This window comes from Mirounga angustirostris, unplaced genomic scaffold (assembly GCF_029215605.1).
Source record: "Mirounga angustirostris isolate CCGP_5_RB_7025 unplaced genomic scaffold, mMirAng1.0.hap1 SCAF_5, whole genome shotgun sequence".
NCBI lineage: Eukaryota > Metazoa > Chordata > Mammalia > Carnivora > Phocidae > Mirounga > Mirounga angustirostris.
Window position 1 is genome coordinate 6,158,158 of NW_026991713.1, and position 24,566 is coordinate 6,182,723.

At 47.9% G+C, this 24,566-nt stretch overlaps 1 protein-coding gene across 5 annotated transcripts in view; it reads left to right on the top strand.

Annotated features, from left to right (window-relative positions):
- The first annotated feature begins 751 nt into the window (after nucleotides 1-751).
- PACSIN2 (protein kinase C and casein kinase substrate in neurons 2) overlaps nucleotides 752-24,566 on the top strand; it is a 131,693-nt gene continuing 107,878 nt past the window's right edge. For 2 of the 5 annotated variants that reach the window (XM_064590514.1, XM_064590520.1), the window contains exon 1: nucleotides 771-905. The gene's annotated coding sequence lies outside the window, so the exon portion shown is untranslated. Of the gene's footprint in view, nucleotides 906-1,180; nucleotides 1,327-24,566 lie in introns of those variants that run through there. The other 3 variants (XM_064590515.1, XM_064590519.1, XM_064590516.1) reach the window with 3 other exon arrangements.

The window sequence follows — 24,566 nt, forward strand, 5'->3', positions numbered from 1 at the left end:
GTTTTTGTCCTCTCCAGGAGGACCACAGGAAGCAATGCTTGGAAAGTGCTGAGGGTAGTGAGCCGTGAATGCAGCAATTTTTTACTCATTATTCTGTCTTTCTGTAGAATGGGGCTGATAACCCATTAGGCAAGGTCTGGTAAGAACTAGAAATGAAGTGGTCCATTGTGCAGTGCCCGGCGGCTCTCCCTGGCTGCTCCGTACACACACACACACACACACACACACACACACACACACTCTCTCTCTCTCTCTTCCCCCCCCCCTCCCGCCCCCCGGCTTAAACTAAGCGGCTCAAGAGGGATCTACACCTGTGGCGGGAATCTGAGGAAGCCCTGTTGACACTGGCTCTCCTGAGTACCCCAGGAGAGGAAACTTTCAGAACGACTACTTCCCTGAACCCCCAGTCAGGTGAGGTGCTGCCCTCCCGCGCCCCCCGCGCCCCCCGCGCCTGGGTACCAGCAAAGCCGCAGGACTCAAGCCCCAGAGAGTGAGCCCCGCGAAGCACAGCCCCGGAGCGACCCCAGGACAGTGACACCCCCCCCCGCGCCCGGCACCCTATCAGTTGGTTAAGTAGGCACTCCCCCTTTGATGGACAGGAGACGCCGCCAATGGCGCCCGGGGGAGGTCCTTTTGTGCCCCAGGGGCGTGCCGCCGCCTTGCCCCCTGGCCCAATCTGGGATGCCGAAGGGGCCGTGGGGCGGGGCCCGGCGCCCAGCAGCCAATGGGACGAACACAGCGGGCGCGGCGGGGGCGGAGCGCTGGGGGCTGGCGGCAGCGGCGGCCGCAGCGGGGCAGGGCAGGGCTGAGGAGCGCGGCCGGAGCGAGGGCGGGAGTCGGGCCCGGAGACGCCGTCGCGGCCGGAGCGGGGTGAGCGGCGAGTCGGGAGGAGAGCGGCGGCCGAGGTGAGGGCCGCGCCGCGACGGTTGGGGCGCCGCGGGCGGGCGGCGGGGCCCGCGCCCTGTCAGGCCGCCGCTCCGGGGCCGCGCTCCGCGCTCGGGGGAAGCCTCTGCGGCCGCGCGGCCGGCGCGCGGACTTCCTGTCGCCGTGGGAGGGGGCGTGTTCGGGGGCCGCGGCGGGCGGCGGAGGGCTGGTGAGGGCGGGCTCGGCGCGGGGCTCCGGGACGCGGGCGGGCAAGTTCTCGGGCGGGGCCCGCGGGTCGGAGCTGCTGCCGAGGGGCAGGTGGGCGGCTCCAGAGAGACTCGGGGAGGAGCCGCGGGCGCGCTCCAGGGGAACCCGCGAAGCCGAGGGGCGCAGAGGTTCGCGGGGGCACACGCGGGAGGCGAGGGCGGCTGCGGGAGCGGCGCCGGAGCAGCGATGTGGCTGGTAAGCGCCAGTTGGAGGGCAGGGCTGGGTCCGAGGGGTGGCGGGGGCAGGCGGGACACAGACGCGGATGAACTTACTTGGGGCACTTGGAGACAGCCCTTCCTTTCCACCCTCCCCGTGTCTCTCCTGTCTCCAGGGGGTGGGGGCGGCGAGGCCTTCCTTGCAAGCAGATCCTAGGGCTGGGGGCACAGGCAGGGGAGGCTGGGGCTGTTGGCCCGTCCACCCTCGGGATTTCCCAGACTGGCATTGATTCTTAGAAACGTGAGCGCTTTCTCTCTTCTGGGGTTTCCGAGCCTGCTGGCGCATCGGAGGGGTTCCGGGCGGGAGAGGTGGCGATTTCTGCCCCCTCATTTCAGTCGTTCATTGGGGTTTTGGCTCCGCCAGAGAAGGGCGATTTTCTTTCCCGATGGGGCTGGTCGGGAGAGCAAGCTGTGCTGTCTCCTTGGGGCCCCGCTCAGCTCTAGCCTCTGAGGACGCTGCTCTCCAGTTGGGTGCCCAGGGGAAGGCGGCCTTCAGGGTGGGGTGTGTGTAACCATTCCTGGGTCTTCTCTACCGCGACTATCCTGTGTTCTTTTTTGTGGTTAAGGAGGGGAGGCTGCCTAGAGTCTCCGCGGCCACTCCTTACACTGTTTACCAAACACTTCCTGGCTGTCCTGATGAAAATCAAGAGAATTGCTAAAAGAATTCAGACCTGAGCTGCTGCCGGTGAGCTCACAGCTTCCTTCCCTCCTCTGCAGTTGTATGCTGAAGTTCTGTTTTAACCCTCCTGGGATTGCCAGCTTGGAGCCCAGGACGAGGAAACCAACCAGGTGGGCGCAGTTGAATGCCAGCCCTCCGGTTCTGGCCGCAGATGTTCTTACTCCACTTGATTCACAAGCCTGCTTACAGCCTCCACTTACAGGCATTGAATAGAAGCCAGTGCATCTTGGGTTTCTCTTGATTCATTCACATGGGAAACTCATCTGTGTGCATTTAAACTTAATTCTAGAGCTTGGCAATCAATCTCCTTGGTGAGGTTATGCTAGTTGAGATACGAGGTCACATCAAAAACTTTTCTGTGGTGAGTGATTTTCTTTTGACAACTGTCTTCAAGCTTTAAAGAAACTGGCCAGTAGGCTGATGATATTTATTACTTGGGAAAGTAACATAACATAGAGGAATAGAAACGTGATTAGCTCTGCACTCTTGATTGACTTTTTTGGAGAAGAATTAAAAACCCATTTGAATGGAAACAGCTCATGCTGTTTGGGAACTGGAACTTTATTACTTTTAGTCTTAAATATATGAGAGGTCATAATATTTAATTAACCTAAAAGTATGCATATGTGAAAAACAGTACTTGGGTTTCGGACATAGCCTGGTGCTAGGAGATAAGGTTGTCTTTCCCTAGTGCTGGATGCCTAATCCACATCTCTGATAGCTAGACCAATGGGGGTGGGAACTGAGGGGCATTTGTCCTTTACCTTTTCATTTTCTCCTCTATTCACTTGAAAGTCTGCGTAGACCAAGGACATGATGCTCAGGCTTCCTGCTTGTGACAGGGTTATCAGTTGATTCCAGGATGTTAGGGAATATCAAAAGGATTTCATAGATTCCTTAATAATAGTAATGGTGCCTTGTGTTTAGAGATCGGGTAGCATTTACCAAGGGCTTTCTGGCCACCCTCACCTGAACTTCCCGGCTGACTCGAGCCTGCCTTATCTGCCATCAGATTGTCATGGCCGCTTTGCTGAGGCCACCTTGTAGATTATGGGGGGTAATGACCACATTCATGTGAACAGTAGCGCTGGCTCAGGTTCTTTCCCGGTTAGGTGGTTTGCGACGGCCGTGGCGTACCTGAGAGCAGCGTAGCAGTGCCCTCAGTTCTGAAGTCAGTTTGCATTGCACAGGTGCAGACCTTTCTTTATGGCCCTGGCAGTGATCCTTCACACACCTGAACGCGTCTCGGTGCTGGAAACCTGACTCCTGATGGGTCCCAGTGCTGGTCTCTGGGACGGCTGTGTAGGAATTCCTCCAGATATTTAGTATTCAGGTAATTATGTTCTGTCTGCTGACTGGAGACAGTCTTAAAAGAGGAATTCTTGAAGTGTACTCAGAAGTGTTCTGTGCCATGCTACATTCTTGGCATATGTGTAGTTCCAGAGATAACTATTTGAAGAACAGTGGCCATCTAAGACCACACGTGCTGGTAGTTTGATTAAAAGCACATAAAACAACAACAGTCTCCTTTCTTTATTGATTTCTTTTTGTTCCTATGATTGAACATTTATGTTTGTTTAGTAAAACAGCACCATGTAATCTATTTTTTATTTTCTAGAATAAAATCTTCATTTTGTTTTTAATTATTTTTAAAGATTATTTATTTTAGAGACAGAGTGCGCGCATGTGTGTGGGGGTGGGGGGGATGAGGTAGAGAAGGGCAGAGAGATAAGGAGAGAGAGAGAGAATCCCAGGCTGACTCAGCACTGAGCCTGATGCATGGCTCTATCCCAGGACCCTGAGATCATGACCTAAGCCAAAACCAAGAGTCAGATGCTCAACCGACTGAGCCACCCAGGTGTCCCTTAATTTTTTTTTAAAGATGTTATTTATTCCCTCCCTCCCTCCCTTCCCTTCCCTTCCCTTCCCTTCCCTTCTTTTCTTTCTCTCCACACTGGGGCTTGAACTCACGACCCTGAGATCAAGACCTAAGCTGAGATCAAGAACTGGATGATTACCTGACTGAGCCACCCAGGTGCTCCTTAAAGATCTTATTTTTAAGTAAACTCTATACCCAGTGTGGGACTCAAAGTCACAACCCTAGGTTTAAGAGTCAACACACTCGGGGCGCCTGCGTGGCTCAGGTCATGGTCCCAGGGTCCTGGGATCGAGTCCCACATCGGGCTCCCTGCTCAGCGGGGAGCCTGCTTCTCCCTCTCCCACTCCCCCTGCTTGTGTTCCCTCTCTCGCTGTGTCTCTCTCTGTCAAATAAATAAATAAAATCTTAAAAAAAAAAAAAAGTCAACACACTCCACTGACTGAGCCAGCCAGGTGCCCCCAAATCTTTACTTTTTTTTTTATTTTTTATTTTTTTTTAAAGATTTTATTTATTTATTTGACAGAGAGAGACACAGCGAGAGAGGGAACACAAGCAGGGGGAGTGGGAGAGGGAGAAGCAGGCTCCCCGCTGAGCAGGGAGCCCGATGTGGGACTCGATCCCAGGACCCTGGGACCATGACCTGAGCTGAAGGCAGTTGCTTAACCAACTGAGCCACCCAGGCGCCCAAATCTTTATTTTTTAATTGAGGTATATTTGACATATACTTACGTGTATTTAATTTCTTTTTTATTTTTTTAAAGATTTTATTTATGTGACAGAGAACACAAGCAGGGGAAGTGGGAGAGAGAGAAGCAGGCTTCCTGTAGAGTGGGGAGCCCGACACGGGGCTCAATCCCAGGACTCTAGGATCCTGACCTGAGCCAAAAGCAGACGCTTAATGACTGAGCCACCCAGGCGCCCCGTGTATTTAATTTCTTTAAAAAAAATTTTTTTTTTTTAAGATTTTATTTTTTTTATTTATTCATGAGAGACAGAGAGACAGAGGCAGAGGGAGAAGCAGGCTCCCAAGGAGCAGGAAGCCCGATGCGGGACTCGATCCCAGGACCCTGGGATCATGACCTGAGCCGAAGGCAGACGCTTAACTGACTGAGCCACCCAGGCATCCCTCTTTAAAAAAATTTTGATATCAGAAAATCATTTGTTTCCTGGCTGCAGGCACCGAACTAGGTAGAGAGGGGAATACAGAAATGAAGGAAAAGCTGTTTCAGCCAGCAAAGACCTCAGCAGGAAGCCTTGAGAAGAGAAAACTGAGGATAAAAACTTTGCTATGACTTTAGCAACCACACGTGCGGTGGCTTGTGTAACACACTCTGTGGCTGTCTGAGATTTGTGTGACTTTTGTCCTCCCTAGAAATGTGGCATGGTAGAGTGGGAGTAGCATGGATGGAGTCGAGGAGCCTTGGGCCAGCCTTTCCCTCACTAACCTTGAGGCCTAGGACAGTCATATCTTAGGGTCTCAGTTTTTATATTTGTAAGATGAGGGGCTGAGAGGTTCTTAACCTTTTGAGAATATGATAAAAATTGTGGCCTCCTTCCCAGAAAGCACGCAGCTTCAGAGGCCTGGGCCAGATTGAGGACTCCGGGATCACCCCATCTCTAAGCTCCCTCTCACCGATGATATTCTGTAATCCTATTTTCTCAGTCATCTTTGGCTAATAATAATAATGATGACTTGTATTTATAGAGGCCACATTCCAAAGCATTTTCACCTCTCTTTTTTTTGTCCTTAAAACATTTCTGAGTGGTGTGGGTGGTGATGGATATTCGTTCTTGTGATGAAGAAAGGGCTGGCTACCACTCTGGTAGGATCACACAGCCAGAGGCTTGTCATGGGACCAGAACTGGGGCACCTGGTTGCCAGCTTGGGGTTTTTCCATTAGGTTTTGCTTCCTTGGTGGTTGTCATTATGAGTTATGTTTGGCAGTGTAAATATCCCAGAATGTGTCACTTGCGGAGGAAACTATTTGCTCATCTGCTGAAAGGACTGTTTTTTGGTCTGAATTTGGATCACTAAACACCTTTCTGCCTGTCAAAGGGATACTTATTTTTGTTATTTTTTTCTTGCCATATTTTTCATAGGGACACATTTGTAGGACTTAGGTGTTTTGAGCAGACTTGTTTAATGTTTATTGATTAAAGGGTGCATTGAAATGATTACTGCTCAGTTGCTTAGCACTTGAAACACTTGTGAAATAAATGTTAAGTGAAAACTCCAGATGTTTGACTTGTTCCATCCAAATATGTACTTACAGATGAGACATCCCTTCCAGCCTGTGAGCCGCTGGGTGGGTTTGAGAGTTGGGTGTGGATTGTGCCAATGATCATGACTACCCAACAGTGGCTCCTTGTGGCCTTCAGGCCAGATTCTGAATATTGTAGGAACTGATTTTTTTTTCAGTTTATTAACAGAGCACAGAGTCTCAGTTTTTTAAAGAGCTCATGTATGCAAAAGAAGGTGGAATTTTAAAGACTCACAGATGTTAAGTGGTTTATTACTCATGAAAAGAATCATTGTAATAAAGATGATTTGAATACTCAGATATGGAGGTATAGGAGGGTATACAGTAGGTATCACTCAAATGTGGTATGAGTCTATCTGTGGTCCTGTCTTCCTGTTATGTTATGTCTGGTACTATTATTCATTGTCCAGACATGGAAAAAGGTTATTTGTTCGTTTCACAATGCACTTCTTTAGGATACTCACAAGGACGAGGCAGACATGCACGATCTCCCTGACATTGAATAGAAAGCCTGATGCCATGTGTCATCTTCCTTAAATGCATTGCTCCCCAGAGAGAGGGATTGGTGGAGGCTGAAGGCAAAAGTGAATTCTGAGCATTTGGAAGTCACCAAAAGTAGAAGCCTGGTCAGGAAATGATGCTGTTGGAGAGCAAGGCCCATGACGAAGGGTAAGCACCAGCCTGCTACACCTTTGCAGGGATGGTGTCCAGTTAAACACATGACTTGCCATAATGCCTCCTTCATGAGCTCTGTTGGTATTTACAATCCTTACTCTGACCAGGAAACTTGCATCCATAGGTTGGCCCTTCTCTTCCAGTGGCCTCCTGTCTGTGATTTAAATATTGATAGAGAGGCAGGGCTGTCACTTGTGAACTCCATTAGGCTGCCATGTCGAAGTGCCTGCTTTTTATTTTAATTTCACTCCTGGGGTTGAGAGTGTTTGGGGAAGTGGGCAAGGTGGGCCCAAGCGGGGGGAGGGGGCATCCTGGCTGCTATGTGTGCAGTGCACCTGGCTCTTCCCACAGCTCTGGGATCCCAAGATTAAGGTGACTCTTGCACTCTGGAGAGGCAGCTCAGTCAGGAGGCGGACCTGGAAACCATCACATTTCATTGTGACAGCAGATAGGAGTGTGTACAAAATAGAGGGGACAGAGGTGGGAGGGTCTGACTGCCCTCAGGACACTGCAGAGAGCTGACCTTCAGGGAGGTGTCTTTGGAGTGGTTTCACCAGATCCACAGGTGCTCTCCAGCTGGCCATGCCTGGAAGGAGAATCCCTGGCCAGGTCCAGAGCTATGAACAATGTGGGGGTGTGAGTGGCTGGGTGTGAGAGGAGCCACTTAAGGTGGAGGGAGGGAAGGCTGGGTGGGCAGGCTTCAGGTTGGGTAACCTGCCTTGCATGCCAGGCTTGGGTTTGGACCTCCTCCTGGAGGATGGAGTTCAACGGGGAGCTGTTTCAGGGCAGTAGACACGGCAGGTTGGAGCTCCGCACAGGAAGGAAATGTCAGTTGAGAAGTCAGGGATGCAGACGGGGAGGGGTGATCCAGCTAGCTCATTTTATTACATATATAGGATATGTCTATGTCTATATCTATCTATATCCTATATATAAATACTTATTTTTAAGATTGTGTTTATTTATTTGACAGACAGAGAGGGAACACAAGCAGGGGGAGTGTGAGAAGGAGAAGCAGGCTTCCTGCTGAGCAGGGAGCCCGATGCAGGGCTCCAACCCAGGACCTTGGGGCTCCATCCCAGGACCTTGGGATCATGACCTGAACAGAAGGCTCTGCTTAGGGCGCCTGGGTGGCTCAGTTGGTTAAGCGACTGCCTTCGGCTCAGGTCATGATCCTGGAGTCCCTGGATCGAGTCCCGCATCGGGCTCCCTGCTCGGCAGGGAGTCTGCTTCTCCCTCTGACCCCCCCCCCTTGTGTTCTCTCTCATTCTCTCTCTCTCAAATAAATAAATAAAATCTTAAAAAAAAAAAAAAAAAAAAAAAGAAGGCTCTGCTTAACAACTGAGCCACCCAGGCGCCCCCAAGCAGCTCATTTTAACAAAGGTCCCCGGTGTCACTGGAGGCTCAAAGATTGCCATCAGAGTTTCCAGGAAGCAGTGGCTGCACTCTCCAGTGAGAGAGGCTTCCAGAGCGGGATTGGCAGCAGTCTTGCCTCCATTTCTTTGTCTGCATTTATGTATTTTGTTGATTCTGCTGCCTTTCCCATATGGCTTTTGGTCACAGATCCATGCAGTCAGTAGGTAACTTTCACTGCCAGAAGAAAGGCCCTATTTCAGTGAGGTGTAGGAGGTAACATGGATTCAGAGTCACACAGCCCCGGGTTGAGTTTAGCTCTATCACGAGGTAACTGGGTGGCCTTCCTTGGCCGCATGCTTCAACATCTTCAGAACTGCGATGCTGACAGTCTCCTCTTCAGACAACTGAGGGAGGGCAGCGTGGGGTATTGGACCCTGAGAGGTCAACACCTGTGCCAGGTCCATGGTGCTGGCTCAGTAACTTTGCGATTGCTCAAAGTACAATGTCTACTTAAGTGAATTTGCTAATTAAGCAAAGTGTACCATTAAAGTGCTTAATTTGATGTTATGTTATCCAGTTCTATTGAAAATCCTCCTACAGTGTGTTCTTTTCTCCAGCCTAAGTGTATTTAGTCTATTTGGACCTTTCCTTGGTGACTTGGGGTTGTGGGGATGATGTTGATGTGGGCAAGGCCTCTGGCCCTGCATGGAATGCCCTCCCTCCCATCCTGGCACTTGCCAGTCCTGGCTCCTGTCTTTCCACCATCTCTCTGCTTCTGTCCGCTTCTGCCCTTCCTGTTGGGTTGAGGGCCTGAGGGTGGTCCTATCGTCTCTGGGGTGTGAGGGCAACCCAGCCTCGCCGAAGCCTTTCTCCTTCTGGGTTGGCGATTCTGGGGCTGAGTTGATTGTTCTAGGTTATAGAAATCCTGAGCCTAGGATGACAGGCTGATGCTGTGACTGGAGGCGCATGTGTGAGGGTGATGATGGCTCGCACTGAGGTGACGAAAAATATCAGGACTTGAGAAAGCAAGTTGTCAGGTATATCATGTGTGTAAAATACTTAAATATAGACAGCAATGGTAGTTAAGGTTGCAGAATTATGGAAAGTTTCACCTTGTTTCCCAGACTGCACCATTACCCTTTTACTTTTAGAATTAGTATTTAAGTAATAACTTGATTTTAGAATGAAAATAAATATATATAAAAACAGCTTGGTTGTGTAGGCACTTGCAGTTTACCAGAACTTTCCCATGGCTTGCATTTTGTTTCCAAAGCAGCCCTGTTGGTTGGCTTCCCTCTTTTTTGTTCAGAGGAGAAGAGGGAGGACTGGAGGGTTGGTGGTTTTGCCTGAGGCGAGCTGGCCAGGACCCCACACCGGCCTTCACCCTAATTTGGGCTCCCAGGGAGCCCAGGTATGGGGCCTCTGCTGGCGCCTGCAGGCAGTCTTTAACATACAGAATCGCCTAGTGTTTTGAAGTTTCCTGTTCAACTGAATGAAATGTATAAGTGATGCCCAAACCATAAGTTTGTGAACATTTTCATATTTTAAACTATGTTTGTGTTCCATTGTACCCAATTACGTTGTCGCCAACTGAGCGTGCCAAGTCTATGAGTTGTGGTCTTCAGAGGAACCACAGAGCAGCCTGTGCTCCCCGCACGGACCTCCAACGCTGCTATTAGTGGGTTTTGTAGCTGACTGGTTGCTGGAGGATGGAGCTGGCCTGCCTGAGTGCTGTTTAGCTTGGACATGACAATGTTTTAATTAAGGAAGCAATTGTGATGTCTGTACCAGCAAATGCATCATCAGCTAAGGAGTCTGGGCAGGTTCCAGTGAGGAGGACTGCGACAGCGGGGGTTGGTCAGGGGTGGGGGTCATCATCTGGGACAGGCCCCTGGGTTCTGGGGTTTCTGAGGGATCGTATAAGAAGCTTTACAGTCCTACTCATTTCATTCTTGTAACAAGATAGCATTAACTGCATTTTACACATGAGTAAGTCAAAGTCATCTGAGAGGTGAAGTGACCCTCACAGTGTCATCATCAGAGCTGGCCTTCCACTTGACTCTGTAGCCACATTCTTTTTTTTTTTTTTTTTTAAATAAGCTCTGTGCCCAACCTGGGGCTTGAACTCACGATCCTGAGATCAAGCGATGCACACTCTACCAGCTGAGCCAGCCAGGCACCCCTGAAGCCCCACTCTTGCCACTTACCTTGCTGCCTTGAATAAGTGGATTCTGAGTCACTCGCCCTCATAATCTTCCCTCCCCACCTCTCAGAAACAGAAAAGAGGCAAGTTATGTGGTCTTTTGTTTTAAGGTGGGATCTACGCCTGCCACCAACTTGGTTCAGATAACCTGCGTTTGTAGCAATTTACACAGCAGGAAGATAGGGGCAGAAAAGGGAGCGGCTTCTCCACAGCCCCGCTGCTGGGTGTGTGATCAGGGTGGTGGCCGTCACCCACCCGTCAGTCGTCTACGCAGCTGCTGTCTACCTGTCCATCTGCTGCCCCTGTCCTGCTCCTGACTGGGAGAACGGGGAGCAGCATGCCTGGGGATTCCAGAGCTCCCGGCTTAGGTGTGCCCTTTCCTCACCTTCCACTAGCTGTATTTTGAAAGGTGTCATAGGCTGTTCAAAAGCAGCGAGTTGAAAGAGAAGAAATAACGTTTCTGTAGAGCATTCATTTTGCACTATGTAAAATTGTGAAAGATCCTCACATTTTTTGACATTGTGATATCAAATGAAGATCAGTTGAGGTAAATTAGAGCAGATGGTGGTTTTTATGCTGTGATAATTGTCAAAAGACTTTTTCCTCTTCTTGTCTTTTAGTTTTTATTTATCTTTATTTTTTATTTTTTTAGTTCTTTTAAATATTGAAGGTGCGACATAGAAAATAGAATTTTCTGAATAAAGAATTCTTTTTTTTTTGTTTTACCTTCCACAGGCCTGAGGTTTTTAATGTACCTTAGAAGGAGTAGCTACCACCTACTAGCTGCCTGCTTTGTCCCAGGCTTCAGAAGAGGCAAGAGGTGCATCGCATTGCCTCTGTCTACCTCTGAGGTTCCTAGTTTGAATGCAAGGACACTGAAGGTGGTGAGATCGTGTGCCTAGTCTGAGGTCGTTCAGGTTGTCATAGAACAGTGGCTCTGAAGCCCACATTGACCACACGTGCCTGCTTTTTCACTAATGTTTCGCTGTTGGATTGTATTAGTCAGATCCACTTAAATATTTTATAAGATTTTTTCTGGGTTTTTACTGTTTCTTTAACAAGACTTTTAATGATTGCATAATCCTGTGGATGTAATGAGATTAAACCATTTGCCTACTGCTGGCTCTTTTAGGTAATTTCCAACTTTTTTTGCTATTGTAGATGAATTTGTAATTTACAGTTTTATTTTCCTTTTTTCATTTGTGTGATTAGTTCCTGGGAATAAATTAACAGAAATAGAAATCCTGGATTAAAGGATATGAGCATCTTAGAGTGTTTTGAATGCCTCCTCTGTTGCCTGTGGGTTTATTTTTCTGATCTTTATGGGTGAAAGTATTGAGGGATTCTTTCTCTTTAAGATGCCTTGGCCTCTAGGACTTCCAAGTATCTGTGAGATAAGACATTTTCGTGAGGTTTTCTCAAATGAGTCACATTTCCTTTCTAGGTTTCTGGATATCATTTTACTTGACTTAGATGCTTTCCTTTCATAAGCAAGAAACAGTCTTTGAAAAAGTCTTACTACTGTATTTATAATCACCTGAGCTAATGTTCTGCATTCCCAAGGTTGTAAATGTGGTTGCATTCCTTCATCAGCCCAGTGGTCCTGATACTCGGAACCACAGCATCTCTTCGAACTTGTTCTTTTCTTTTCCTCATTTACAGTGTGCATATTGGGAAGGACTCTGCCAGCTTGCTGCTGCCAGGGTCGTTGGTATGGCAGGACAGCCTGGGGATCAAGTGATCCTGCAGATTTTACCTTGTGTAGCTTCTAGATGCCGCTCTCACAGATGTTCCTGGCCCCGTTAATTGTTAGAGACCAACATCTCAGAGAATGTTCCGGGAGGTTTATAATGTTGGTGCTTACTTTCCTTGTTTTTGTGTTTGTTTTTCTGTTGGGAAGTTGCTGTGTCCTTCCCTGCCCTTCACAGCTTGCCTTCACCATGGGCTGGCTGGCTGGCTTTTTCATCGTCCACTGTCCCTTTTGTATCCACCCTTAGGCTGAGCAGAATCCTGTTTTCCTGGTGGCTCCTTTTCCAGGGTCTGCAAAAGAAAACATGAGGGATGAGGAGGGGCTCAGGTGGGGAGCAGTGCTAGGCCTCAGGGCCTGAGCTCTTGCCCTCCAGTCTCTCCCTTGGACTCCTGCTGTGCCTCCATCACATCCTCCCATCTCTGGGGTGGGCAGGGCTTGCTTCCCTTTAGTTCTCTGGCCCCTGGGGGACAAAAACTCTTTTCTTGGTTCCTCTTACCCTGGCTAAGAAAGGCTGACGTCCACAACAAAACAAAAGACGTTTCTACACGCTAAGGTAGAAGTAAGAGGAAACGATCACAAACAACACAGAAGTGTGACAAGAGTGTTGCCTCTCAGACACAAGTGGGTTTTTGCTGCGGGCACTGCATGGCGAGCCTAACCGCCTTGGCTGGGCTTGGTGCTGCCTCGATTCCTGCTGCCCCTCCCCACTCATGTTTATTCTGTCAGTAAACCCACATTTCAGACTCCTGCTTTGCTCTGTGCTTGGCCTTCTGTGCTTGTATCACAAGTATGGAAATTGTACTTTGCCCTGGTTTCCACAGATGCGAAAGTGTGCCTAGGTTGGCTGTTGCCTAGGCAACTGGCTGAGCCTTTGGTTGTGTGTGTGGTGAAGGCTCTGGCAGGGGCTGGAAGGCTCAGGCATCGTTGTAACTTCTTAGCCAAGCTGGATGGTTACTGCCAAGCCTCAGAGGCACATGCTCTTCGCTTCCCTTTGTCTTTTCCACACTTCCTGTTTTATTTCCCAAGAAATGTCTGCTCAGCTGCCCTGACTGGCTGCGTGGCATGGCATGGGGCTACTTAATTTCAGGACAGGCTCTTTGGTAACTGACCATGAGGCATGATTCCTTAGCAGTCTTTGACCCAAGCTTTATTCAGGATTCAATAGGGTGCAGGTTGTTGCCCCACCTGAACTGGTTTTTTACTTCATCATTATCCTCATGATGTTTAAAAATTTAATATTTATGGAGGCTTATTTGGTGGTAGGTGCCCTACTTTTCAGTGCATGATTACATTTATCCTTGTGACAGCTTTGTTTTGCATGTGGGAAGCTGGGCTTCAGTTACGGGGCAGGCGTCATAGCTAGGCCGGGGGTGTGTGTGTGTTCCATCAGTGAGCAGCTTGGGGTTGTGGAATTCAGCAAGCTAGGCCTGAGGGCATCATCAGAAATGCCAACAGAAAATTAAGTGTGCGCATTTTGTCCTGGACACCTCCCTTCTCTGACTGGTTCCCTTAGCAGTCAGAAATGTAATCTTTGCCTGTCACATCAAATTGCCTTGCTCAAGGATGGAAACATGAGTGGAGCCTGCTTTCAGGCCCCTACGTGATAGACAGTATAGACACTTGAAGTTACCAAATATATATGTATTTACCGTTAGCAAAATTGCATAATCTCTCGTCCTTGGTCCCAAACAATTGCCTTGTAAGTGGCATTTGAAATGCACGTTATTTAGTATTTGGCTTATGGAGGAGGAGATTTGGGGTGCCTGGGTGGCTCAGATGGTTAAGTGTCTGCCTTTGGCTCAGGTCATGATCTCAGGGTCCTGGGATTGAGCCCTGAGTCTGGGCTCCCGCGTCAGTGGGGAGTCTGCTTCTCTCTCCCGCTCTCCTCTCCCCCTGCTCATGCGTGTGTGCGCTTGCTCGCTCGCTCTCTCTCTCTCTGTCTCAAATGAATAAATAAAATCTTAAAAAAGGAGGAGATTTATATGCACACTGGTTTTTTCCACATCAGACAGTTGTTTTCTTATTTTAACTTTTAAGGCACTGCCCAATGGACAGAGTAAGTTGCTTTTAAAGTTTGTATCCTCTGTAGTGGGTGGAATGGAATAGCATCTGTGATCTTGCCTCAGCCCCTGACATAACAGAATCATTATTCTGACTGGAAGTTTGCAAGCTGCCGTCCTCTTGGCATCAACAGCTGCGAGTTCTTTAAATATTTACATCTAATAACTTCATAGCTCTGCTTCCTTCTCAGGCTTGCCACAACTTCATGCCAAACACAGAACTGCACCTTTAGAGTTATTTTGAAACATGACTACATGCCAGGGTTAAGTTTCTCTGCAGCCAACTCACATCGTGGAGGAACAGTCGGATGGGGTTCCGCTTGGTGCTAACTCAACATTGCAGTGTCCAGTTATTCTTCCTGGCTAGTTGGGTCTGGAGCAGCCCCGCGTCTGGGAGAGGGAAGTCATCCTTTGTCTATGTGCCCAAGGGATGACTGTTGGAAGTCAAGTCCTGAGGGAGTCGGGGAGGCATTCTGAATAGTTTCCAGTCTAAAGGGATGAGGAGGTTGGAGGAGTCTAGATTTGAAGTCCAATAAGATGGAGGTTGGGGAAGTGGTGGGGGTGGGTAGGGTGGCTGAGGAGAGAATATGTAGGATTTCTGAGTCTGGGGGAAGCAGCTGTGTGGCTTCTTTCCCTGGCTGGGAGGCTGTGGCTGGGGGTGGGGGGCAGATGTTCAGGGGCTGCAGTGGACCCACAAACCTTGTCCTGGACCGGGCACATGGTTCTCCTCCCTGGGGCCCTCTTCCAATGTGATTCTCCCTGCCGGGTGAGGAATCTGAAAGGCCAAGGGTCGTGCCTACCTGGAACCTGTGCCTCCCCTTCCAGACCTTGTGTGGAGTCAGAGACCCTGGAATTCCCCCTAGCCCACTTGTAAGAACTGTGTAGGCCTCTTCCCTGGCTGGGTCCAGCTGAAGGTGGACTGTGCCTCTGTGTACCCACACTTAAAGCTGAGAGGTGACCACATGGTAGTATATGCGTGGAAGGAGCTTGGGGGTGTGCAGGCTGGAGTGTTCCCATGATCCCATGTGGGGGTCTTGTGGTGCAAGGCACTGCTCTGGATTCATTGTATATTTGGCTTCTTGAAATACCAGAGTCCATGCTTACTTATTTGTGTTTGGCCTTGCCATCTTTGCTGCTCATGGCACCCTGCAGAGCTTGGAGGGGTCCCTGCCTGTTTGATAGCTGGGGTTTGGGGAGGTGCTGTCCCCCTCTCAGCTGTTCGTACCACTAAACCAGCCACACATGGTGAGGATCACTTGTACTGCTCCATTTTATCTAAAGTCTTCTAGGGTTTGGCTAATTGAGATCTTTTGGATTTTGTTAACATTCTGGCACAATAGCAGAAGATTCCAGTCTATATCGTGGTCTTTTTTAGAGCTCTTATATTTCCACTTTAGCTCAGTGGACTTTAGCCTGGAAGATTCCCCAATGAACAGTAGTTTTAATGTTGACATAAGAAACTTTTCCTTGCAGCAAAATACAGATACTCTGGCTTTGGGGTAAATAGCTCTTCTAGAAACAAGGCATTTCACTTCTTCAGCACTCTAGGAACATTTTGGGGCACATACTTCTTGTGTCTTCTTGTCCGCCGGGAGCGGAGGACACAGTGTCTTGGGTCACTGCCACAGTTGGAGTGTCCCAGTGCTGCTGGAGCTGGGGTGATTCCCCTCCAGGAGCAATTGCCAGGTTGGAGATGGAGAGGAGCCAGGGAACTGTCTGAGGATTGTGCAGGCTTTAGTATCCCTAGCCCAGTGGGTCACAAAAGCTGGTCTGAAATGGTGTTGTCACCAACGAGAAAAAGAAGGACTGTGTTGTTTTTATATGTTAAGATTAGCAATTACCTTTTCTTGGGAAGGGCTCCCTTTTAGTATAAAATTGTGGCCATTCTGTCTTACAGTTTTAAAATGTCCTTTTCATGTTGGTGAAAAGAACTGGTAGTTTTTATTTTTTTTTATTTTTTTTTTATTTTTTATTTATTTTTATTTTTTTTTTTTTTTTAAAGATTTCATTTATTTATTTGACAGAGAGAGACACAGCGAGAGAGGGAACACAAGCAGGGGGAGTGGGAGAGGGAGAAGCAGGCTCCCCGCAGAGCAGGGAGCCCGATGCGGGACTCGATCCCAGGACCCTGGGATCATGACCCGAGCCGAAGGCAGTTGCTTAACCAACTGAGCCACCCAGGCGCCCCAGAACTGGTAGTTTTTAAAGAGTATTCTTACTTGACAAAATAAAAAGTAAGCAGTTTATATTATTCTCCCAAATTTTAATTTTTTTAATTTTAAGTAGGTTCCACACCCAGCATGGGGCTTGAACTCATGACCCTAAGATCAAGAGTCGCATTCTCTACCTACTGACCCAGCCAGGTATCCCTACTCCTCCCAAATCTAAATAATTTTATTGAGTATAATTAAAAATCAATAAGTTGCATGTGTTTAAAGTTTACAGTATCATAAATTTTGACATATGAATACACCTGTTAAACCATCACCACGATCAAGATGATGAACCTATCCATAACCCCCAAAAGTTTTTCTGAGCTATTTTAGTCCTTTTTGCCTGCCCCTCGCCACTCCTGGGCACCTGCTGGTCTGCTTTCCGTCCTTGTACACTAGTTTGTATTTCGTAGAATTTTACAGAAATGGAATCCTATAATATGTACTTGTTTAAGTCTGGTTTCTTTCAGCAAAATTATTTTGAGATTCACCCATGTTGTGGCATCTATCAGTATTTCATTCTTTTTTAATCTAGTGTGTGGTTTTGCCACAGTTTGTCCATTCATTCACCTGCTGATGGACATTAGGGCTGTTCGCGGTTTGGATCTATTACAAGTAGAGCTTCAGTGAACATTTGTGTACAAGCCTTTGTATGTCTATAAGCTTTCATTTCTCTTGGGTGAATACTAGAGTAGAATGGCTGAATGGTATGGTAATGTTTAACTTAACTTTTTATGACAATGCCAAGCTGTTTTGTGTTTCTAAGGTGCTATATCATGTCATACTCCCACCAGCAGTGTGTGAGAGTTCTAGTTCTTGCGTGTCCTCACCAACACTTGCTGTGGTCTGTCTTTAATTGTTGCTATTCTGGTAGGTCTGTAGTGGTGTCTCATTGTGGTTTTAATTCGCATTTCCCTAATGACTAATGATATTGACCATCTTTTCATGTGCTTATTTGCTGTCTGTATACCTTCCTTGGTGAAGTAGCTATTCAGATCATTTGCCCATTTAAAAAGTTGGTTTGCTTATTTTATTACTTTTGAGATTTCTTTATTGTGGATACAAGTCCTTTATCAAATAGGTGATTTGTAAATGTTTTCTCCCTGTGTGTAGCTTGTCTTTTCATTCTCTTAACAGTGTCTTTTGAAGAGCAGAAGTTGAAACAATTTGATGAAGTCTGTTCTACGGTTTGTATCTTTTTGGTTGGCTAAAATCTTTGCCTAATCCAGGGTCACACATATTTTCTTATATTTTCTGTAGTTTTATAGTTTTAGGTTGTAACTTTGTTCTGTGATCCATCTAGAGTTATTTTTTGTGTATGGTATAAGGTATGGAATGCTGTTTATATTTTCACATGTGGATAGATATCCAGTTGTTTCAGCACTATTTTTTGAGAAGTCCCCCAAATTTGGGGGGAAAATTTTTAGTTAGTGAAATCCAAAGGTCTGGGAATTGTGGTTCTAGGCACACAGATCTCCTCCCGTTTGTGACTGTTTACAGTTCTCCTCACCCTCACACAGCCTTGCTTTTTCTTCATTTCACTTGTGACTTAAGCCCCTTGACAGCAGAGCCCTCTCACCGGGTCGGGTGTGAGAGGGACTGGGAGAAGTGTGCGGGGGTGCGGGGGGGTCTCCTGTGGTCTCCTCCTCTGTTCCGGGTTTTCCAGAGCCCTGGGCACAGAGCCTTTAAGGACTTCCTGGTGAGTAGGTTCTGGGCAACGTCTCATGTGTAGAGGTGATTGTGGAGGCCTGCCGGGTGTAAAATGATGAGGGGACAGTAAGCCTCTGTGCCTGGGTGGGTGAGGTGGGGCCCAGCCTAGAGATGTGGGAAGGTGAATGGGGCCATTCACCATCTGTGTGGGCTGGCAACCGTGTGAGCTGCCTCAGACTGAGGGCCCTCTCGGCCCAGCTTTATGACCATGTGTGTAAGGGCTGGGGTACTCTTTCTTCTTTTCCCTTCAGTCCCAAAGGGGTCCGAGCAGCCTTCTCCTCTGTACTGATATGCAGCAGCTTCACAAGCAGCCAGAAAGTCGTCTGCGTCCGCTTTTTGACCTGTGCGCAGTTATCTTGTGTACTGCTGGTCCTTCTGGAGCTCCTGGTATTAGCACTGCTAATACTATCACCAGCACCCAAGAGCAGTGGAGCGTTTCTTGGGCTCTGGGTCCTTTGTGTGCATTACCCATGTAATCCTTACAACAGCCCTCTGGGGGGCTACAGCCCATTTTACAGATGAGGAAAGAGGCACAGAGCAGGTGACCAGAGGTAAGAGGTCTTTGAGCCATGCTTATCAGTAAGTTACTGAATGTTGGAGGAGGGATTTGGTTTAACATTTTTCATTAACTCTTTTGAACCAAAATAGGAAGGGTGATTTATGTTGTTCTGAGTCTTCATTTCCTTATCAGCAGTGGGAGCAGTTGGGCTGCTGTTTGGCCAGATTAAAATTCTTTTAGTGGCTCCCTGTTGCCATCACAATAAAGTCCAAGCTTGTGATCTGGCCCCTGCTGACCATTTCAACCTATCTCTTGCCACACTGAATTTTGTGTGTTTTTCCCTTTCCACAGATCCTGTTACCTCTGCTGCAAATGCCTTTTCTTCTGTCTTTGCCTGCTGAACTTGTACTCATCCTTCAAAACTCAGCACTCACTACTTTTACAGCCCCCCCTCCCAATCCTGGTCCTGCAGAGTTCAAGGCCCTTACCTGTCCCAGTGCATCTCATATATGGTATGATTGACTGACTGACTGCCGGCTGGTCTGCTGGGCCGGGAGCTCGGTGAGGTGGAGGCTGGCTGTGCCTTTCATATTGGAATCCACAGTTCTTAGGTCTGTGCTGGCATGTAATAGCCAGGTAGACATTTGTGGGATGAACGAGTGTGGCGTGAGTAGTGTGTGGACCCTCAGTTTTCAGGGCTGCCTTAATAGGGGAACTTACGTGGACTGATTGCAGAAATTAGGTGTATTTAAAAAGCATCACTCAATGATTCCTTTAAATCCTGAGCCAGGCTTACATGGATCTTTTTTTTTTTCCTCTTTGAGAATAAGTTTTTTAAAAAAATTTTTTAGAAAGATTTTATTTTTTTATTTGACAGCGAGAGACACAGCGAGAGAGGGAACACAAGCAGGGGGAGTGGGAGAGGGAGAAGCAGGCTCCCCGCTGAGCAGGGAGCCTGACGTGGGACTCGGTCCCAGGACCCTGGGATCATGACATGAGCCGAAGGCAGACACTTACCTACTGAGCCATCCAGGCGCCCCCAGAATAAGTTTTCTATTGTATTAAAAACATATTATTTCTTTGACTGTCTTTTATTTTTTATTTTTTTTAAAGATTTTATTTATTTATTTGACAGAGAGAGACACAGCGAGAGAGGGAACACAAGCAGGGGGAGTGGGAGAGGGAGAAGCAGGCTTCCCGCGGAGCAGGGAGCCCAATGCGGGGCTCGATCCCAGGACCCTGAGATCATGACCCGAGCCGAAGGCAGACACCTAACGACTGAGCCACCCAGGCGCCCCTCTTTGACTGTCTTTTAGATCATGGATTTAAATTTGTGCATTTTTTTTCCAAATGTGTGTAATGGCATAATTTTTATGGCAAGCTCAATAAATAATTTGAATTTTTGAAAATGTTTCTTTGGAACTGTGGAACCAACGTGGATTAAGTGTAGTGTGGTGTCTCTTCTTGAAAGAGAAGGAAGTTTGATGAGAAACATTAACTGTGTTAGTACAGGGAGCTATTTAGAAATGTTTTGCTGCATTTCACTGTAGTCCACATGCCACGACTACATGAGTTTACTTCTGAACCGCTGCGGTCCTAGGAGCAGTTAGCCTTCTGGCCAGTGGGCCCTCAGGCTAGACTCGTAGGGGATGGTGAGATAGGAACCTTTGAATTAAATTTTCGGTTCATTGCAGAATGTTTTTTCCCCTTGAGTTACTAGGAGGTAGGATTCCTCAAACTCATTTGTCTACTTTTTTATTTGGGGGGGCGGACAGTGGACAGAGGTAAGGGAAATAGAAGGTTAGGTTATATCTTTATGAAAATGAGTTCAAGTTTTATTTGGCTGTGGTCCTCTCCTGTTCTAGACGTGCCTGACTTTTTTGTTTTTAAAGATTTTATTTATTTATTTGACAGGGAGAGACAAAACGAGAGAAGGAACACAAGCAGGGGAAGTGGGGGAGGGAGAAGCAGGCTTCCCACCGAGCAGGGAGCCCGATGCGGGGCTCGATCCCAGGACTCTGGGACCATGACCTGAGCCGAAGGCAGACGCTTAATGACTGAGCCACCCAGGCGCCCCTACGTACCTGACTTCTGAACATGGCACCGGGGGTGGGGGGTGGTTATCTATTGTTCCTGAACTCAGAGTGGGTGGTCTTGAACCACTACGGTGGGTGGCCAGTGAGGTCCCTGGGGGGAGAGCTGGCTGTGTTTAGCGGTGTTGTCTAGGGGCTTGAGATAGCGTCTTTCTGTGTGGAGAGCGAGCCAGCCCATATGGTACCAGTAGTAGTCGTGGTGCAGCACTACACGTGGCAGCTACGTCACCTGCGTTCTGTTCAACTCTCGGTGCTTCAAGGCCAATATTGTTACCTCCTTTTTTTTTTTTTTTTTTTTTTTGGTTACCTCCTTTTTACGTATAAAGGAAACAGAGCTCCAGAGAGGAAAAGGTATGTGTTCATGGTCCCGTAGCTAGTTAAGTGCAGAGCCAGGCTTTAAAGCCAGTCTCTCTTGGTCTTTCACCTCTGCTGTGGGCTTGGTAGATGTGCCACACTCTTGAGCTCCTTGGCACAGACCCCTCTGGGTCTAGTGAGGATAGCTGGGGATATGAGCACATGGCCTCTGCTCACACATAGTTCCACACTGGGGTGTCAGTGGTGATACGTGTCCTGTGTTCATCTAAATGCTGTGAAGTACAGGGCTCTGGCCTGGTCTGCAGGGGCTGACGCAGGGGTAGACTTGCAGACACTCCCCGGCCATGGGGCCTCCATGAACATGTGGTGTGAATGGGCAATTGAGGTGCAGGATCTGAGATGCCATGGGAGCGGGAGCGAGTGGCTTTGCGGGTAGCACGGCAGGAAGGGGGACTGGGTGCCAAGGTCGCGCTCTTCAAGTTCATTGAGCTGCATTCATGCTGCCCTTGATTTATACTTGTGGATATTTCAGCTGGGTGGCCACTGCTCTTTCCTAAATAGCTGGGATGTCCGCCAGGCTTGCTGACCACTTCTGTGGCTTACAACAGCGGCATCGTTTTGCTTAGTTTGGATCGCTTTTCCTTTTCATTGGGCAAGTTCTCTTTTGCTAGCTATCATTTCCTTCCTTTAAATCTCCCAGTGGAGCTCCTGGTCTTCTTTTCATGTCTCTCTTTTGTCAAATACTTATTTTTCTGTATTAATTCTGGGAAAAGGGAAATTGACTTGGGGTGGCTTGATCAAGATTACAGAGCAAGATAATTTTGAAATGACAGCCCCAACCTCCTGGCTCTGGACATTTGCAGTGAGCCAGGCCCCAAGGTTCAGTCAAGATGACCTCGATGTGTCCTTTGCGCTGGTCTTGTGGTCGTGGAGACGGGCAGCCAGCAGCTCTCTATGTACCCTTAGTGGACAGGTCAGTCCTGCATTCCTGTGGCGAGGTGGGGCATGGTGGGGATGGGGGTAGGGGTGAGGGTGGGGGTGGAATTGCTTCAAGTGGAGATAGGGCTGTGGAGCCTGGGGCGGGAATCTGGGTTTGCTCAGTGAATCTAGGGTGGGGGTAGGGTGATGGCACTTCCCAGATTACAAGGGTTTTTTTTTCCAATTTGACTCTTCCTGCAGAATATGATGCGGTGCAGAGGCAGACACAGGTTAAAATCAGCCGAAGCTGGATGGCAGGCGTGTCGGGGTGTGTGTATGTGTGTTTCATTGTGCTCATTTGTTTATGTTTGCGAGTGTTTCAAAACCAGGTGGGCCCTTCTGAGGGGTTGGCTGAGGGCTGGTGGATGGTGTGGCTGGTTGGGGGTGCTGGTTAGTAAAGGGGGACCCTGATGAGCCCCAGGACTGGGTCTGGATGTGGTCAGGGTTGGGAGAGGGGACCAAGAGTTAGCACCACGGAGCCTCCAAGTGCACCCATCTTCAGGCCCTAATGGGTGGCGTGTGGAGCCCATAGAAGTAGCTCTGGGGGTGAGCATCCTGTTCTGAGAGGTGTGCTGCTGAAAGAGGAGAGGGCTTCTCTCTGGTCATGTTGTTCCCACACACTTCCTGATTTCATTATTTATAGGAAGTAGCCCGCTTTCCTGATTTTTGGTTACCTTAACAAACCAACATATATCCATTTTTAGGATTTAATTTAGAACAAGGAAAATGAAGTATTGGCCCCACTTCTGTTTTCCAACTACACCCCCCCTTGCTTTTTTGGGCAAGCAGTTGCCTCTTTTGGAGTAGGCCATCATAACCCCTTGGCTTCACACTCTCATCGTCTTTAACTTGGTGGCATTGTTGATGTGCCAAGGGGCGAAGACCTGTGTGTCTGTCACGGGGAGGTGTTCAGCCTTCCTTGTAACAGTTGTAACAGTCAGATTAGGCCACAGCCTTGCGACCTCTTGGCACAGGTGAGGTAAGAGGTTTAACTTCCATTTCCTTCTGGGTAACTTTGCTCCTAATTCCCGGAGGCCCTGAAGCGCCGAGTAAAAGGAGTGGTTTTCCCACTTGGAGCCGTGTTTGCACCGGGTGGAGCTGCCCAGCTGTCCCGGCTCAGCCACCATGCTTTTGTGCCTGGCGGGTGAGTTCCCCCCGCACCCCCAGATTCAGTTTGGGGACATGGCCTCGCACAAGCTGGGAGCAGAGTTTCTTAGGCAAACATTGACATTACAGTACCTTCAGGGAAGCCTGGGGCTTTTCTTTCAGATTGGAAATTGTTCTGAATTAGGTACTTTTATTAATTTGTCCTGGTCTTTTTTTTTTTTTTTTTTAAAGATTTTATTTATTTATTTGACAGAGAGAGACACAGCGAGAGAGGGAACACAAGCAGGGGGAGTGGGAGAGGGCGAAGCAGGCTTCCCGCGGAGCGAGGAGCCCGATGCGGGGCTCGATCCCAGGACCCTGAGATCATGACCTGAGCCGAAGGCAGATGCTTAACGACTGAGCCACCCAGGCGCCCCTGTCCTGGTCTTTAAACAAATTATATAGCTCTTCTGTTTTCATTGGTGGTAGGAAGAATGTTTTTAATGCTTTGCTAAGTGCTGTGCCCCATAGGCTGTGCATGCCTCCTCCCGCCGAGTCTTCTAGTTTATTTCCTGTGAGGCAGCACTGTCCCTAGTATTTGACATGACAGCTGACCAGTGGTCATTTGGCATTTGTCTCATGAGACTGGGACAGGCCACCAGTCAGCTAACTGAAGAGGCTGGATAAAGCAGGAATCATACAAAACAATACATAATGTAGGCATTTTTTTTTTTTAAAGATTTTATTTATTTATTCATGAGAGACAGAGAGAGAGAGAGAGAGAGAGAGAGAGAGAAGCAGGCTCCCAAGAAGCAGAGAGCCCGATGCGGGACTCGATCCCAGGACCCTGGGATCACGACCTGAGCCGAAGGCAGATGCTTAACCATCTGAGCCACCCAGGCGCCCTAATGTAGGCATTTTATTTTTAACTTAAAAAAACAGTGTATCTCATGTGCCAGTCTTTTATTGACCTTTTCTTTTACTTTGAATTTGTGGATCAGAATTATCCCTTGTTTTCTTGCATAAACCACACCCATAATCTGTTGTCTTCGTATTCAGGTTTTGCTTGAAGAGGATTGAGAACTAATACGATGGGTGAAGCAACTTGAGTTGCTAAATTCTAGATTTTTACAAATTTTCACCCAATCCTTTATACTTGTCTTACCTGTCTCACCTATACCTTAATTTATTTAGGGTTTATTTTATTTAGGGTTTCTAAATTTCATAGAAACAACTGTGCAGTTATTTCATGGGTTTATATAGTTAAGTGTGTGTGTGTATACATGTACTCATAAATATATATGTATATCCATATATAAATGCTTATTTTTACATATATTTACTTATAGGTGTAATTGGCATAAATAAATTTGGGGATGTTAACTTTAAAGATTAAAAACTCCCAGTTATTTTACCAGCAAAAGATGGGTTTATTCAGGAATAAGAGAATTGCAATTCGGGAC